The sequence below is a fragment of the Pristiophorus japonicus genome, chromosome 2 (assembly GCF_044704955.1).
Source record: "Pristiophorus japonicus isolate sPriJap1 chromosome 2, sPriJap1.hap1, whole genome shotgun sequence".
Classification (NCBI taxonomy): domain Eukaryota; kingdom Metazoa; phylum Chordata; class Chondrichthyes; family Pristiophoridae; genus Pristiophorus; species Pristiophorus japonicus.
In genome coordinates this window covers 28,287,381-28,306,177 of record NC_091978.1, presented here as the reverse complement: position 1 = coordinate 28,306,177, position 18,797 = coordinate 28,287,381, and positions in this window count along the sequence as shown.

Below are 18,797 nucleotides of genomic sequence, written 5' to 3'. Positions count from 1 at the left end.
CCCCGACCGATCTCCACCCCCCACCCCCCGACCGATCTCCGACCGACCGACTCCCCTCCCCTCCGCCCCAACCCGCGCTCCCGACCCCCCCGGACCCCGGACCCGACGCCACCTATCTGTCAATCCGGTATGTTTAAGCTCGAAGTCTTGGGCCCAGCCGGGCCCGGCCCGTTCAGCCTACCTCTCCTTTCTTTCTTTCTCTCTCTCTCTCTCTCTCTCTCTCTTCCCCCCTTCTCTCCCCCCTCCCCTCCCTCCCTTCTCTCCCCCCTTCCCACCTTCTCTCCCCCCCTCTTCTCTCCCCCCACCTTCCTCCCCTCCCTCCCTTCTCACCACACCCCTCCCCTCCCTCCCTCCTCACCCCCCCTCCCCTCCCTCCTCATCCCCCTCCACTCCTTCCCTCCCTTCTCACCCTCCCTCCCTTCTCACCCCCCTCCCCCCCACCCCCTCTCCCACCCTCACCCCCTCTCCCCCTCCCCAACCCCTTTCCCCTCTCCCCCACACCCACTCCACCCCCTCTCCCCCACTCCATCCCCTCCCCCCACTCCACCACCCCTCCTCCCCCTCCCCTCCACCCCTCCACCCCCTCTCCCCCTCCCCTCCACACCTCGCTGTCAGAAACACAGACACTGACAGACAGAGAGTGAGAGAGACACACACAGACAGACAGAGAGATAGAGACACTGACTGAGACACACGGGGGTGGGGGGTGGGGGGAGGTGCCGTCCCAGCATGCTGTTGGAGGACTCCCGGTGCTGCAGTCAGTAAGTCGAAAATGTTTTATTTATTGATTTAAAAAAATATATATTTTTTATTAATTTTTTTTGATTGATTTATTGGTTGATTTATTGATGTAGTTATCATTTATTATTGATGATGACTCTTTTTGTAAAACTGAAGTGTTTAATGTTTGTCAACTTCCCTTTAAACCCCCCCCCCCAACTCCATTCCCTACGCCTGATTTGTAACCTACGCATGATTTTCTAAGTGTAGACAACGTTTTTCTGAGCGTACAAAAATCTACACTTACTCCATTCTAAGTTAGTTTGGAGTAAGTTTTCACTGCCTAAACTTTCAAAACGGGCGTAAGTGGATGGACACACCCCCTTTTGAAAAAAAAAATCTGTTCCAAACTGAAACTGTTCTAACTGACTAGAACTGGAGCAAACTAAATGCCGAGAATTGCAATTTCTAAGATACTCCATTCTAAACCAGTTGCTCCAAAAAAACAGGAGCATCTCAGGCCGAAACTTGGCCCCTATGCTTCTACAAAAGCAAAATACTGCGGATGCTGGAATCTGGAATAAATACAGAAAATGCTAGAAATCTCAGCGGGTCAGGCAGCATCTGTGGAGAGAAAGCAGAGTTAACGTTTCGGTTCGATGACCCTTCATCAGAACGTTGACACTGTGCTTCTGCCTGATTTGGCAAAGTTTCCCATCAGGCCTTGTGACATAGCTACAGTGTTTTAAAACAACATTCACGTTAACCCCGTGCTTCCCACATCACTCACCGATGCCCGATTTCCCACCCTCCCCAATTGGCGAGCTGCCAATCACCAGGAGCACTGGCAGCGCACCGTGCACATCAAACGGAGGCCTGCATGTCAAGTTCACCGGAACCTCCGGGTGCACGCTTTCCACTCGTCACTGATTTCTTGCTGCTTTTCAGCGATGACCGAATTTCTTGGCCCACGCCTCCACAGGGCCAGGTCAGGCCTTGACCGTGGAGTTATACTGGATTGGATATTACTTGCAGTGAGACTGCAATGGAGTGTTCACTACGCGGGAGTCCTCCCTTTATTTATTGGGGACTTGGCCTTGAGGGTGTTGCACGGAGCAGTCCCGTGCAATCGGTTTTTAAGTTGGTTCACGAACTCCCAGGCTGCTTGCAATTTCTGCGGTCTGAAAGAGTCCATGTTCCATGTGAATGTTGAATGTGTGAGGTTGCAGCCCCTCTTCCAATATTTGAAGGGGCTGCTCCTCAAATTCTGGTTGCACTTCAGTCCCACACTCCTGATCTTTGGGCACCCTGTGCGGAGGGGAGTGGGCAGGTCGGAAGGCCTCTCCGAAGGACTACTGCTGGGCACGGCCAAGGTGGTCGAGGGGATCGTTCAGCCCGACTGCCTGCCTCTCTTCCGCGGTTACATCCGAGCCAGAGTGTCCCCGGAGATGGAGCACGCGGTGTGCACCGGTACGCTCGTGGCCCTCCGTGAGAGGTGGGCACCGGAGGGACTGGAGTGCATCATCACCCTCGGCAACCAAATTTTTATTTTAATGAAGTTTGCAGTTAAAAGTTAATTTGTTTATTTGTCGGTTTTAGTGCCCCCTTTGATTTATGGTTTCAACATTAAAATAGTTGTAGTTGCAGCATAAGCACACCTCTTCTGTGAAGCTCACCCTTCCTGTATCGTTCTAACTCATGTTCCTGTTTTCATTGGGATCCTAACTTGCTAAACCCATGGAAGTTTGAGGTATACTGGCTGCCTGCAATTCAATTGCAAACGATTGCCGCATTAAATGAAGAATTTGATTATTCAAATGCAACATCGCTGCATGCAACACCGTAATAAGGTCAATCCTTGTCAAAATAGTAAAACAGTGATTATAATATAACAATACATCGGGTATTGCGTTATACTGAATGTAATGATGCCCTCTGGTTATCTGCCTAACAGCAAATTAATAGTTATGTAAAAATAATAAAAATTTCCATAAGTCAGTGGGTGATATTAAATCCTATTTTAATAGCTTGCATTTAGTACCCCACTGTCACAAACTGTGAAATTTTGTGCCATTTCATTTTTAGTGCTTATAACAAATATCAGCATCCAAACTAGAGCTCGAATCAGGGCCAGATTTCCAGCATTCGCAGTATTTTGTTTTTGTGCTCAGATCAGGGCTCTCTCTTCTTTATTTCAAAGGAGTAGGTTGCCTTTGTTCTTGGGAAACGAGCTTAATTAATAAGGTTAATGGACTAAGTATAAATGCCTGCTCCTGTGTTCTGCAGAGCGTGAATTTCTTCACTAACAATGTCAAACTGTAACGTGCCACTGTAGAATAACAAGAACTTGCATTTATATATTGCCTTTAACATAGTAAAATGTCCCAAGGTTTTTCACAGGAACGTCACCAGACAAAATTTGACACCGAGTCACAGAAGGAGATTATGGGGCTGAAATTGTGGTCGGAGGCTTCCCGCGGGCAATTGCCTCCGACCTGAAACATTTCTACGAATTTACCTGGTGGTCCAGGAGGAGCGTGGGATTCCGGTGGGGAGACCTACTCTTCCCGCGCTGCAAAGCGCGCTCCCGTCCTCCAGGTTCCCACGCAGAAGGTGCAGTCACGTGTGACTGCTCAGCCAATCAGGTACAGTATTCCACGGCTTCCTCATTAATAGCAATTGGAACTTCGCATCTAGCAGTTCTCATTGTTATTAATGAGAAAAAAAACGCCAAAGACACTAAACACATGTAATAAAAAATAAATAACACACCTCACATAATTAAAATTAATTGAAATTAAAGTTAATAAATATTTTAGAGGAAAAATCTTTTTCCGAGTTTTTAAAAAGCTTTTTTAATTATGATTAAAGATAAATCTAACATCGTGGGCAGGGTTTTTAAAAATATGTGTTTTTTAAATTTAATTTAATTATATTTTTGTATGTTTTTAAACTCTTACGCCTGTAAAAGTAGGCTATGCGCCTGCTTTTATCAGGCGCAATAATTTGGGGGACATTCGCTGGGCAAGATATGGGTAAATACCACAATATTGCCCTTGCAAATGTCCTCGCTCCTGAGATACAGAGGATCTGTCAAACTCCAGCTTGACAGATCGGAAAAGCCGGTTTTCAGCGCATGCACATTGTGCGCTAAAAACGGATTTTCTGATGCCTTCCCGCATCCGTAGAAACTCCGTATGGACCTGGGGAGGCCGGAATTTCCAGGCCATTAGGAATGAAAGTTTGGTCAAAGAAGTAGGCTTCAAGGAGCGTCTTAAAGGAAGAGCGAGAGGCAGAGAGGTTTAGGCCTAGGCAGCTGAAGAGATGGCCGCCAATGGTGGAGCGAAGAAAATTAAGGATGCGCAAGAGGCAAGAATTGGAAGAGCGCAGAGATCTCGGAGGGTTGTGGGGGGGGGGGCAGGCGATCCCTGTGAGGGGCTACGCAGCCCATTCGCTATACCACGCCTGTGCAAGTCTTCTGATTGAGAAGCCAATGGGCTGGCTGCACGGGATGCCTGGAGAGTTGTGCGGCCATGCAGCTGCACAGCTTAAAGGGAACGTTGGTTGTCGGGTTGGAGCTTACATAGACAGGGATTTGAAACCTCCAGGGTGCTAGACCAGGAGCCAATGTAGGTCAACGAGCACAGGGGTGATGAGTGAAGGGGATTTGGTGTAAATTATGATATGGGCAGCACAATTTTGGATGAGCTCAAGTTTACGTGGTTGGTGGGGGGGTAGGTGGGGTGGGGGGAGGCGGCGGTTGGGCGGTGGTGGCGGGGGGGGTGTACCAGGAGAGCATTGAAATAGTCGGGTTTGGAGGTAACAAAGGCAGGGATGAGGGTTTCTGCAGAGGATGAGCTGATGAGCTGAGAAGGGCAACTTAAGGGTGCTGGAAGTTGGTGGTCTTGGTGATGAAGAGGATACGGTGTCAGAAGTTTAAACATCCGTAAGACAAAGCTCCTCCACTAGCCTGTCCCCACCGCACAGCACTGCCCCCCAGTCATCACAATCCACGGCGCGGCCCTGGACAATGTGAACCACTTCCCTTATCTCGGGAGCCTCCTATCAACAAGAGCAGGCATTGACGACGAGATCCAACACCGGCTCCAGTGCGCCAGTGCAACCTTCGGCCACCTGAGGAAAAGAGTGTTTGAAGACCAGGCCCTCAAAACTGCCACCAAGCTCATGGTCTACAGGGCTGCAGTAATACCCGCCCACCTGTATGGCTCAGAGACATGGACCATGTACAGCAGACACCTCAAGTTGCTGGAGAAATATCACCAACGATGTCTCCGCAAAATCCTACAAATCCCCTGGGAGAACAGGCGCACCAACATCAGTGTCCTTGTCCAGGCCAACATCCCCAGCATTGAAGCACTGACCACACTTGATCAGCTCCGTTGGGCAGGCCACATCGTCCGCATGCCAGGCACGAGACTCCCAAAGCAAGTGCTCTACGCGGAACTCCACTCCTTCACGGCAAACGAGCCAAAGGTGGGCAGCGGAAACGCTACAAGGACACCCTCAAAGCCTCCCTGATAAAGTGCGACATCCCCACTGACACCTGGGAGTCCCTGGCCAAAGATCGCCCTAAGTGGAGGAAGTGCATCCGAGAGGACGCTGAGCACTTCGAGTCTCAACGCTGAGAGCATGCAGAAATCAAACGCAGGCAGCGGAAAGAGCGTGCGGCGAACCAGTCCCACCCACTCCTTCCCTCAACGACTATCTGTCCCACTGTGACAGAGTCTGTGGCTCTCGTATTGGACTGTTCAGCCACCAAAGAACTCACTTCAGGAGTGGAAGCAAGTCTTCCTCGATTCCGAGGCACTGCCTATGATGATGATGACAGTCACAGTGCAGCAGGAGGCCATTCAGTTCATTGTATCTGTGCCAGCTCCACTACAATGTACAATGTACAATGCTCCCGGTATCGACGGGTTTTGTGCTGAACCGTAGCGGCCCGTAGTGACCCAGCCACAAATAGCTGGCGTGCAGCAGTGAGGGAGGGAATGACTGCATGAGTTAAGTGACATTGTTTTTTTTTCTTTTTGCGATTTAACTTCATTTGCAGTGATTAAAATATAGGGAATGCTTTTAGTGTCTTTGGTTCCGATTTTTTTTTTGCAGGGAGGCCTCTCTTCGGGCACTATGAAGCCAGCTCTTTAGCTTGAGATATTCAGTTGCTCACCCGGCCTAGCGCCCTAAGATAAGCGTGTGGAACGCCTCCCTTAGCGCTCCGCTCCACTGTCAGGGTGCAGCTGCTGAAATTTTTGGCTGCCGATGTAAACCATTTCCCGGCGCTAAAATTATCCACTGCCCGACATTAACGCCTCAGAAAACTGTCAACCTAATTTCCAGCCCTAGTCTTTTGGAAGGAGATGGCTTGATAAGACCAAATGATCTTTTCTCCAACCCCCTTCCATGGCTATTCCAGCCTTTATAGAATTGGATGCTGATGAAATCAATGCCCAATTGATTATCTCTTCTTGCCTGGACCATGTCAGAGAATAACATTATTCTTATTGAGTCAGCGTGGATTTATGAAAGGGAAATCATGTTTGAAAAATTTGCTGGAGTTCTTTGCTGGAGACAGATTTTTGAGCAATAAGGAGGTGAAGGGTTATGGGCAGTGGACAGGGAAGTGTAGCTGAGTCCATGATCTGATCAGCCATGATCTTATTAAATGGCGGAGCAGGCTCGAGGGGCCCGGTGGCCTACTCCTGCTCCGATTTCTAATGTTCTTATTGACAAGTCAGGATTGTGTTACAATACTCACTCTATACCTGGTTGGATGCAGCTAAACAACACTTAAGAATCTTGGCATTGGACTCAATATCCATCCCTACACCATCAAGGCACGATGGCTTCGGTACATATCATGTACAGGTTGGACTGCAGCGACTCCCTGGGCTTATTTCAGCAGCCTTTCCCAGCCTCAGCAAACCCTAACCCACTGAGAAAGACAAGCTCGTGGGAACATCATCACGTAGAAATTCCCCTCCAAGTCATACACCTTTCTGACTTGAACATGTCTCATTGTTCCTTCATTGCTACTGGGCCAAAAACCTGGAATTCCTGACCCTACAACATAATGAGAGCGTCGTCAATACAAGGACTTCAGTGGTTGAAGGAGACAGCCCACCACACACCATCTCAGGGCTACTATGAGATGGGCAATAAATAGGACGTTGTCAGCATCGCCCACATATGAAGAACAAATAATAAAAAAGGGATCTCTATATTAATTTTAATTGCTTTACAACGGTGATTACACTTCACGAGTAAGTCAAAAGCAAAACACTGCGGATGCTGGAAATCTGAAATAAACACAGCAAATGCTGCCAATACTCAGCAAGTCAGGCACCATCCGTAGAGAGAGAAAAACTGAGTGAGGCCGCGAAATTCGGTACCACCCATTTCGGATGTCCCCCGCCATGAACTATTTTCGGGTTACCGCACCCGGGAGAAAGTGGAGCACAAAATATCGCGTTCCATTTCCTCTCGGGGACGGGGTGCTAAGTCTTCGCGAAGTTCGCAGCGTTACAAGGTGGGATGCGATTCATTAAAGGGGAGGGTCAAGCTGCCGACTCAGCGGGCGGGAAACGGGGACATCCCTGGACACCAGGGAGCGGGGGTACCGTGGCAGGTGCCCGGCACACAAACGGAATGCCGGGCTGCAAATTCGCGGCACGGTCCCCGCGGTCAACCGGTAAGTCGGCCATTTTTCTTCCTTCCGCACCTCCCATTTAATTATCGCCCGACGGGCAGCCTTCAACCGCCCCCGGCAGCTTCAGGGGGCTCCAGCAAGTTTTCACTCCAAGGCAAAAACGGGTCGCTGTGCACGGTGATGCCGTTGTCATCGCCAGCAGAGCAGGGCCCTGCCGGTTACTGCCGCCGCTAACCTCCCGAGGAGTCAGTAGCGGCGTCGCGCCCGTGCGAAAACTTGACTGCGCTCCCCCCTCCTCCGCCCGCCCCCGAATTTCTGTCTCTTCATGTTTCCAATCGATGACCTTTTGTCAGAACTGGAAAATGTTGGAGATGTAACCGGTTTTAAGCAAGTACAGAGGCAGGGAAAGGAGGGGGCGGGAAGGATGGGGCGGGGGGGCGGGGCGATGCGAGGAAACAACAAAAGGGAAGATCTGTGATAGGGTGGAAGGCAGGAGAGATTAAATGACAAAAGTACTGAGTTGATCATAAAGAGAATTGAGACATCCTGAGGACATGAAAGGCGCTATACAAATGCAAGACTTTTTCTGTTCTTTATGTGAATTTTTGAACCATTCCTTGTCCTCTTCTTGTTTCTGTGTACCTTTTGTGGGTGGCACTATATGTAAAGAACATAACATAAAAAAATACATGAAAACCATAGAATGGGAAATTTGGCCCATGGTGTCTGCTTCTTCCACTGATCTAGATTGAGGAAGCTTTACATTACAGGACAGTGCTGACAGTGCACACACAGGTCTCTGTCTGATGCCTCAACGTTCAACATTGTAGACCCACCTAAATACTGCATTGGGGCATCGGGTTTCATAATGCACTCGAATCCTTCAAATAAGAACATCAGAACATAAGAAATAGGAGCAGGAGAAGGCCATATGGCTCCTCGAGCCTACTCCGCCATTCAATACGATCATGGCTGATCCGATCATGGACTCAAGTCCACTTCCCCGCCCGCTCCCCATAACCCTTTATCTCCTTATCATTTAAGAAACTGTCTATTTCTGTCTTAAATTTATTCAATGTCCCAGCTTCCACAGCTCTCTGAGGCATCGAATTCCACAGATTTACAACCGTCTGAGAGAAGAAATTCCTCCTCATCTCTGTTTTAAATGGGCGGCCCCTTATTCTAAGATCATGCCCTCTAGTTCTAGTCTTCCCCCATCAGTGGTATTTTCCACCTTGTCAAGCCCTCTCATAATCTTACATGTTTCGATAAGACCACCTCTCCTTCTGAATTCCAATGAGTAGAGGCCCACTTTACTCAACCTTTACTCATAAGTCAACCCCCTCATCCCCGGAATCAACCTAGTGAAGCTTCTCTGAACTGCCTCCAAAGCAAGTATATCCTTTTGTAAATATGGAAACCAAAACTGCAAGCAGTATTCCAGGTGTGGCCTCACCAATACCTTATATAGCTGTAGCAAGACTTCCCTGCTTTTATACTCCATCCCCTTTGCAATAAAGGCCAAGATACCATTGGCCTTCCTGATCACTTGCTGTACCTGCATACTATCCATTTGTGTTTCATGCACAAGTACCCCCAGGTCCCGCTGTACTGCAGCACTTTGCAATCTTTCTCCATTTAAATAATAACTTGCTCTTTGATTCTTTCTGCCAAAGTGCATGACCTCACACTTTCCAACATTATACGCCATCTGCCAAATTTTTGCCCACTCACTTAGCCTGTCTGTATCCTTTTGCAGATTGTTTGCGTTCTCCTCACACATTGCTTTTCCTCCCATCTTTGTATCATCAGCAAACTTGGCTACGTTACCCTCAGTTCCTTCTTCCAAGTCATTAATATAGATTGTAAATAGTTGGGGTCCCAGCACTGATCCCTGCTGCACCCCACTAGTTACTTGTTGCCAACCAGAGAATGAACCTTTTATCCCAACTCTCTGGTCTCTGTTATTAGCCAATCCTCTATCCATGCTGATATATTATCCCCAACCCCGTGAATTTTTATCTTGTGCAGTAACCTTTTATGTGGCACCTTGTCAAATGCCTTCTGGAAGTCCAAATACATCACATCCACTGGTTTCCCTTTATCCACCCTATTCGCTACATCCTCAAAGAACTCCAGCAAATTTGTCAAACATGACTTCCCGTTCATAAATCCATGCTGAATCTGCCTGACCGAATTTTGCTTTTCCAAATGTCCTGCTGCTGCTTCTTTAGTAATGGACTCCAACATTTTCCCAACCACAGATGTTAGGCTAACTGGTCTATAGTTCCCTGCTTTTTGTCTGCCTCCTTTTTTGAATTGATTAACCTAACAAATCCTTCAGAGTGATTTCCGTACTCAAATCCTGAGGTGGATTTAAACCCACTGCCCCAGAGACAAGGGTCCCGGTCGTCAGCAGAGAGAAGCTGCCACATACGAAGCCACATTCCAGTCGCTTTAACAGGGGCTTGAACACTTGCACTTTAAATGGCTCTGTGACCAGCTGGTAGTTAATGCATTGGGTGGTTGTTATTTTTATAGCCTAGCTGAGTTTACACAACATAACCAATGACCATGAACAGCTGTGAGTGTCATTGCAAATAAGCTCTTTCACATTGAAACGACTAAATAGAGAGAGGGGATTTGGCATTTCTTTGTGTTGGTAAAGGCAATGATTGCAGCAAAGTTGGAAATAAGGTCCTAAAAATAAACACTTTTTATAATCCATCATTTGACTTGCTGCTGTCTGGACTAAATATCTGATTTGATTATGTTTTTGCATAAAGCACCCATTTAGACTGGATGTAATTAGTTTATTCCTGGATGGTTACTGCACATAGATAGCTCGACGCTGAGGCCTATGTTTAATATACCCAGGTGGTAAATAGAAAAATAAAATACTCGCAAATCAGAAGCTTGCAGCACAGTCAGTCAGCATCCGGGAAAGGAAGATGTGTCAATGGTTTCACCACATCTCCTGTGATCCTGGCATGCCCCTCAAGATAGTGATTAAACCAACATTCCCTTCAAATAGTGATTTACCTAACATTCCCTTCAAATATTGATTAACCCAACATTCCCATCAGATAATGATTAACCCAACATTCCCTTCAGATATTGATTAACCTGACATTCCCTTCAGAGATTGATGAACCCAACATTCCCTTCAGATATTGATTAACCCAACATTCCCATCAGATAATGATTAACCCAACATTCCCTTCAGATAATGATTAATCCAACATTCCTTCAGATATTGATAAACACAAAATTCCCTTCAGATATTGATTAACACAACATTACCTCAGATAGTGATTAAATCAAAATTCTCTTCTATATTGATTAACCCAACATTCCCTCAGATATTGATTAACCCAACCTTCCCTTCAGATATTGATTAATCTAACATTCCCTTCAGATATAGATTAACCCAACATTCCCTTCAGATATTGATGAACCCAACATTCCCTTCAGATATTGATGAACCCAACATTCTATTCAGATAGTGATTAACCCAACATTCCATTTAGATATTGATTAACTCAACATAACCTTCAGATATTGATTAACCTGACATTCCATTCAGATATTGCTTAACCCAACATTCTCTTCAGATATAGATTAACATAACATCCCCTCAGATATTGATTAAGCAAACATTCTCTTTAGATATTGATTATCTCACCATTCCCTTCAGATATAGATTAACTCAACATCCCCTCAGATATTGATTAAGCCAACATTCCCTTCCATATAATGATTAACCTGACATCTCGCTCAGAAATTCATTAACTCTACATTCCCTTCAGATTTTGATTAACACGACATTCCCTTCAAATATTAATTAACCCAAGATTCCATTCAAATATTGATTAACCCAACATTCCCTTCAGATATTGATTAACCCAACATTCCCTTCAGATATTGACTGACCCAACATTCTATTCAGATAGTGATTAACCAACATTCCCTTTAGATATTGATTAACTCAAGATAACCTTCAGATATTGATTAACCTGACATTCCATTCCGATAGTGATTAACCCAACATTCTCTTCAGATACAGAGTAACATAACATACCCTCAGTTATTGATTAAGCCAACATTCCCTTTAGATATTGATTATCTCAACATTCCCTTCAGATATTGATTCAACCAACATTCCCTTCAGATATTGATTCAGCAGATATTCATTTCAGATATTGATTCACCCAACATACCCTTCAGACATTGATTAACCCAACATTCCCTTCAGATATTGATAAAGCAGACATTCACTTCAGATATTGATGAACCCAACATTCCCATCAGATATTGATTAACTCAACATTCCGTTCAGATATTGATTATTCTAACATTCACTTCAGATATTGATCAAGCAGACATTCGCTTCAGATATTGATTAACCTGACATTCACATCAGATATTGATTAAACCAGCATTCCCTTCAGATATTGATTAACCCGACATTCTCTTCAGGTATTAATCAACTCAACAGTCACTTCAGATGCAGATTAACCCAACATTCCTTTCAGATATTGATTCAGCAGATATTCACTTCAGATATTGATGAACCCTAAAATTCCCTTGAGATATTGATTAACCCAGCATTGCCTTCAGATATTGATTATCTCAACATACCCTTCAGATATTGATTAAACTGACATTCACTTCAGATATTGATTAACCCAACATTCCCTTCAGATATTGATTAACACAAAATTCCCTTCAGATATTGATTTACCCAACATTCTAGTAAGATAGTGATGAACCCAACATTCCCTTTAGATATTGATTAACTCAACATAATCTTAAAATATTGATTAACCTGACATTTCATTCAGATATTGCTCAACCCAACATTCTCTTTAGATATCGATTAATATAACATCCCCTCAGATATTGATTAAGCCAACATTCTCTTCAGATATTGATTATTTCAACATTCCCTTCAGATATAGATTAACCCAACATCCCCTCAGATATTGATTAAGCCAACATTCCCTTCAGATATTGATTAACCTGACATCTCCCTCAGAAATTCATTAACCCTACATTCCCTTCAGATATTGATTAACACGACATTCCCTTCAAATATTAATTAAGCCAAGATTCCATTCAAATATTGATTAAACCAACATTCCCTTCAGATATTGATCAACCCAACATTCTGTTCAGATATTGACTAACCCAACAATCTATTAAGATAGTGATTAACCCAACATTCCCTTTAGATATTGATTAACCCAACATTCCCTTCAGATATTGATTAACCCAACATTCTATTCAGATAGTGATTAACCCAACATTCTCTTCAGATACAGAGTAACATAACATACCCTCAGTTATTGATTAAGCCAAAATTCCCTTCAGATATTGATTATCTCAACATTCCCTTCAGATATTGATTAACCCAACATCCCCTCAGATATTGATTCAACCAAAATTCCCTTCAGATATTGGTTAACGTGACATATCCCTCAGAAATTCATTAACCCTACATTCCCTTCAGATATTGATTAACCCGACATTCCCTTCAAATATTAATTCAGCCAAGATTCCATGCAAATATTGATTAAAACAACATTCCCATCAGATATTGATTAACTCAACATTCCGTTCAGATATTGATTATTCTAACATTCACTTCAGATATTGATTAAGCAGACATTCGCTTCAGATATTGATTAACCTGACATCTCCCTCAGAAATTCATTAACCCTACATTCCCTTCAGATATTGATTAACACGACATTCCTTCAAATATTAATTAAGCCAAGATTCCATTCAAATATTGATTAAACCAACATTCCATTCAGATACTGATTAACCCAACATTCCCTTCAGATATTGATTAACCAACATTCCCTTCAGATATTGATTAACCCAACATTCGCTTCAGTTATTGATTAACGTGACATTCCCTTCAGACATTGATAAACCTAACATCCCCTTCAGATATTGATTCATACAATATTCCGTTTATATATTGATTAACCCAACATTCCCTTCTGATATTGATTAACCCAACATTCCGTTCAGATATTGATCAACCCAACATTTCCTTCAGATATAGATTATCTCAACATAACCTTCAGATATTGATGAACCTGAAATTTCATTCAGATATTGCTGAACCCAACATTCTGTTCAGATATAGATTAACATAACATCCCCTCAGATATTGATTAAGCCAACATTCCCTTTAGATATTGATTATCTCAACATTCCCTTCAGATATAGGTTAACCCAACATCCCCTCAGATATTGATTTAGCCAACATTCCCTTCAGATATTGATTAACCTGACATTCACTTCAAATATTAATTAACCCAAGATTCCATTCAAATATTGATTAACCCAACATTCCCTTCAGATATTGATTTACCCAACATTCTATTCAGATAGTGAATAACCCGACATTCCCTTTCGATATTGATGAACTCAATATAAATTTCAGATATTGATTAACCTGACATTCCCTTCAGAGATTGATTAACCTGACATTCCATCAGATATTGAAAAACACAACATTCCCTTCAGATATTGATTAACCCAAAATTCCGTTCAGATATTGATTAACCTGACATTCACTTCAGATATTGATGAACTCAACATTTCATTCAGATTTTGATTAACTCAAAATTCCCTTCAGATATTGATTATCTCAACATTCCCTTCAGAGATTGATTAACCTGACATTCCATCAGATATTGATAAAGCCAACATTCCATTCAGATATTGATTAACCCAAAATTCCGTTCAGATATTGATTAACCTGACATTCACTTCAGATATTGATGAACTCAACATTTCGTTCAGATATTGATTAGGCAGACATTTGCTTCAAATATAGATTAACTTAACATTCCCTTCAGATAATGATTAACCCAACATTCCCTTCTGATATTGATTAACCCAACATTCCCCTCAGATAGCGATTAACCCAAAATTCCCTTCAGATATTGATGAACCCAACATTCCATTCAGATTTTGATTAACTCAAAATTCCCTTCAGATATTGATTATCTCAACATTCCCTTCAGAGATTGATTAACCTGACATTCCATCAGATATTGAAAAACACAACATTCCCTTCAGATATTGATTAAGCCAAAATTCCATTCAGATATTGATTAACCAGACATTCACTTCAGATATTTATTAACCCAACATTCCCTTCAGATATTAATTCATCCAACATTCATTTCAGATATTGATGAACGCAACATTCCCTTCAGATATTCATTAACCCAACAGACCCTTCAGATATTGATGAACCCAAAATTCTGTTCAGATATTGATTAACCTGACATTCACTTCAGATATTGATTAACCCAACATTCCCTTCAGATGTGGATTAACCCAAAATTCCCATCAGATAGTGATTAACCGAACATTCCCTTCAGATATTGATTAACCTGACATTCTCTCTGATATTGATCAACTCAACATTCCCTTCAGATATTGATGATCCTGATATCCCCTTCAGATATTGATTTACCCAACATTCGACTCAGATAGTGATAAACCCAACATTCCATTGAGATATTGATTAAATCAACATAACCTTCAGATATTGATTAACCTCACAGTCCATTGAGATATTGATTAACCCGACATTCCGTTCAAATATTAATTTAACCCAAGATTCTCTTCAAATATTGATTAACCCAACATTCCCTTCAGATATTGATTAACCCAACATTCCCATCAGATGTTGATTAACCTAACATTCCCTTCAGATATTGATTAACTCAACATTCACTTCAGATACAGATTAACCCAACATTCCCTTCAGATATTGATCAAGCAGATATTCACTTCAGATATTGATTAAGCCAACATACCCTTCAGATATTGATTTACCCAACATTCCCTTCAGATATTGATAAAGCAGTAATTCATTTCAGATATTGATTAACCCAACATTCCCATCAGCTATTGATTAACCCAATATTCCCTTCAGATATTGATTAATCCAACATTCCCTTCAGATATTGATTTACCCAACATTCTATTAAGATAGTGATGAACCCAACATTCCCTTTAGATATTGATTAACTCAACATAACCTTAAAATATTGATTAACCTGACATTCCCTTCAGATATTGATTAAGCAGACATTCGCTTCAGATATTGATTAACCTGACATTCACATCAGATATTGATTAAACCAGCATTCCCTTCAGATATTGATTAACCCGACATTCTCTTCAGGTATTAATCAACTCAACATTCACTTCAATAACAGATTAACCAAACATTCCTTTCAGATATTGATTCAGCAGATATTCACTTCAGATATTGATGAACCCAAAATTCCCTTGAGATATTGATTAACCCAGCATTCCCATCAGATATTGATTATCTCAACATACCCTTCAGATATTGATTAAACTGACATTCACTTCAGATATTGATTAACCCAACATTCCCTTCAGATATTGATTAACACAAAATTCCCTTCAGATATTGATTTACCCAACATTCTATTAAGATAGTGATGAACCCAACATTCCCTTTAGATATTGATTAACTCAACATAACCTTAAAATATTGATTAACCTGACATTCCATTCAGATATTGCTCAACCCAACATTCTCTTCAGATATCGATTAACATAACATCCCCTCAGATATTGATTAAGCCAACATTCCCTTCAGATATTGATTAACCTGACATCTCCCTCAGAAATTCATTAACCCTACATTCCCTTCAGATATTGATTAACACGACATTCCTTCAAATATTAATGAAGCCAAGATTCCATTCAAATATTGATTAAACCAACATTCCATTCAGATATTGATTAACCCAACATTCCCTTCAGATATTGACTTACCCAACATTCTATTCAGATAGTGATTAACCCAATATTCCCTTTAGATATTGATTAACCCAACATTCCCTTCAGATATTGATTAACCCAACATTCCCTTCAGATATTGACTTGCCCAACATTCTATTCAGATAGTGATATAACCCAACATTCTCTTCATATACAGAGTAACATAACATACCCTCAGTTATTGATTAAGCCAAAATTCCCTTCAGATATTGATTATCTCAACATTCCCTTCAGATATTGATTAACCCAACATCCCCTCAGATATTGATTCAACCAAAATTACCTTCAGATATTGGTTAACGTGACATATCCCTCAGAAATTCATTAACCCTACATTCCCTTCAGATATTGATTAACCCGACATTCTCTTCAAATATTAATTCAGCCAAGATTCCATGCAAATATTGATTAAAACAACATTCCCTTCAGATATTGATTCAGCAGATATTCATTTCAGATATTGATTTACCCAACATACCCTTCAGACATTGATTAACCCAACATTCCCTTCAGATATTGATAAAGCAGACATTCGCTTCAGATATTGATTAACCCAACATCCCCTCAGATATTGATTAAGCCACATTCCCTTCAGATATTGATTAACCTGACATTTCCCTCAGAAAATCATGAACCCTATATTCCCTTCAGATATTGATTAACACGACATTCCCTTCAAATATTAATTAACCCAAGATTCCATTCAAATATTGATTAAACCAACATTCCCTTCAGATATTGATAAACCCAACATTCCCTTCAGATATTGATGAACCCAACATTCTATTCAGATAGTGATTAACCCAACATTCCCTTTAGATATTGATTAACTCAACATAACCTTCAGATATTGATTAACCTAACACTCCATTCAGATATTGCTCAACCCAACATTCTCTTCAGATATAGATTAACATAACCTCCCCTCAGATATTGATTAAGCCAACATTCCCTTCAGTTATTGATTACCCTGACTTCTCCCTCAGAAATTCATTAACCCTACATTCCCTTCAAATATTGATTAACACGACATTCCCTTCAAATATTAATTAACCCAAGATTCCATTCAAATATTGATTAACCCAACATTCCCTTCAGATATTGATTAACCCAACATTCCCTTCAAATATTGACTTGCCCATCATTCTATTCAGATAGTGATTAACCCAACATTCTCTTCAGATACAGAGTAACATAACATACCCTCAGTTATTGATTAAGCCAACATTCCCTTCAGATATTGATTATCTCAACATTCCCTTCAGATATTGATTAACCCAACATCCCCTCAGATATTGGTTCAACCAAAATTCCCTTCAGATATTGGTTAACATGACATATCCCTCAGAAATTCATTAACCCTACATTCCCTTCAGATATTGATTAACCCGACATTCCCTTCAAATATTAATTCAGCCAAGATTCCATGCAAATATTGATTAAAACAACATTCCCTTCAGATATTGATTCAGCAGATATTCATTTCAGATATTGATTATCCAACACACCCTTCAGACATTGATTAACCCAACATTCCCTTCAGATATTGATAAAGCAGACATTCGCTTCAGATATTGATTAACCCAACATTCCCTTCAGATATTGATTAACCCAACATCCCCTCAGATATTGATTCAACCAAAATTCCCTTCAGATATTTGTTAACGTGACATATCCCTCAGAAATTCATTAACCCTACATTCCCTTCAGATATTGATTAACCCGACATTCCCTTCAAATATTAATTCACCCAAGATTCCATGCAAATATTGATTAAAACAACATTCCCTTCAGATATTGATTAACCCAACATTCCCTTCAGATATTGACTTATCCAACATTCTATTCAGACAGTGATTAACCCAACATTCCCTTTAGATATTGATTAACTCAACATAACCTTCAGATATAGATTAACCTGACATTCCATTCAGATATTGCTCAACCCAACATTCTCTGCAGATGTAGATTAACATAACATCCCCTCAGATACTAATTAAGCCAACATTCTCTTTAGATATTGATTATCTCAACATTCCCTTCAGATATAGATTAACCCAACATCCCCTCAGATATTGATTAACCCGACATTCCCTTCAAATATTAATTCAGCCAAGATTCCATGCAAATATTGATTAAAACAACATTCCCTTCAGATATTGATTCAGCAGATATTCATTTCAGATATTGATTATCCAACACACCCTTCAGACATTGATTAACCCAACATTCCCTTCAGATATTGATAAAGCAGACATTCGCTTCAGATATTGATTAACCCAACATTCCCTTCAGATATTGATTAACCCAACATCCCCTCAGATATTGATTCAACCAAAATTCCCTTCAGATATTTGTTAACGTGACATATCCCTCAGAAATTCATTAACCCTACATTCCCTTCAGATATTGATTAACCCGACATTCCCTTCAAATATTAATTCACCCAAGATTCCATGCAAATATTGATTAAAACAACATTCCCTTCAGATATTGATTAACCCAACATTCCCTTCAGATATTGACTTATCCAACATTCTATTCAGACAGTGATTAA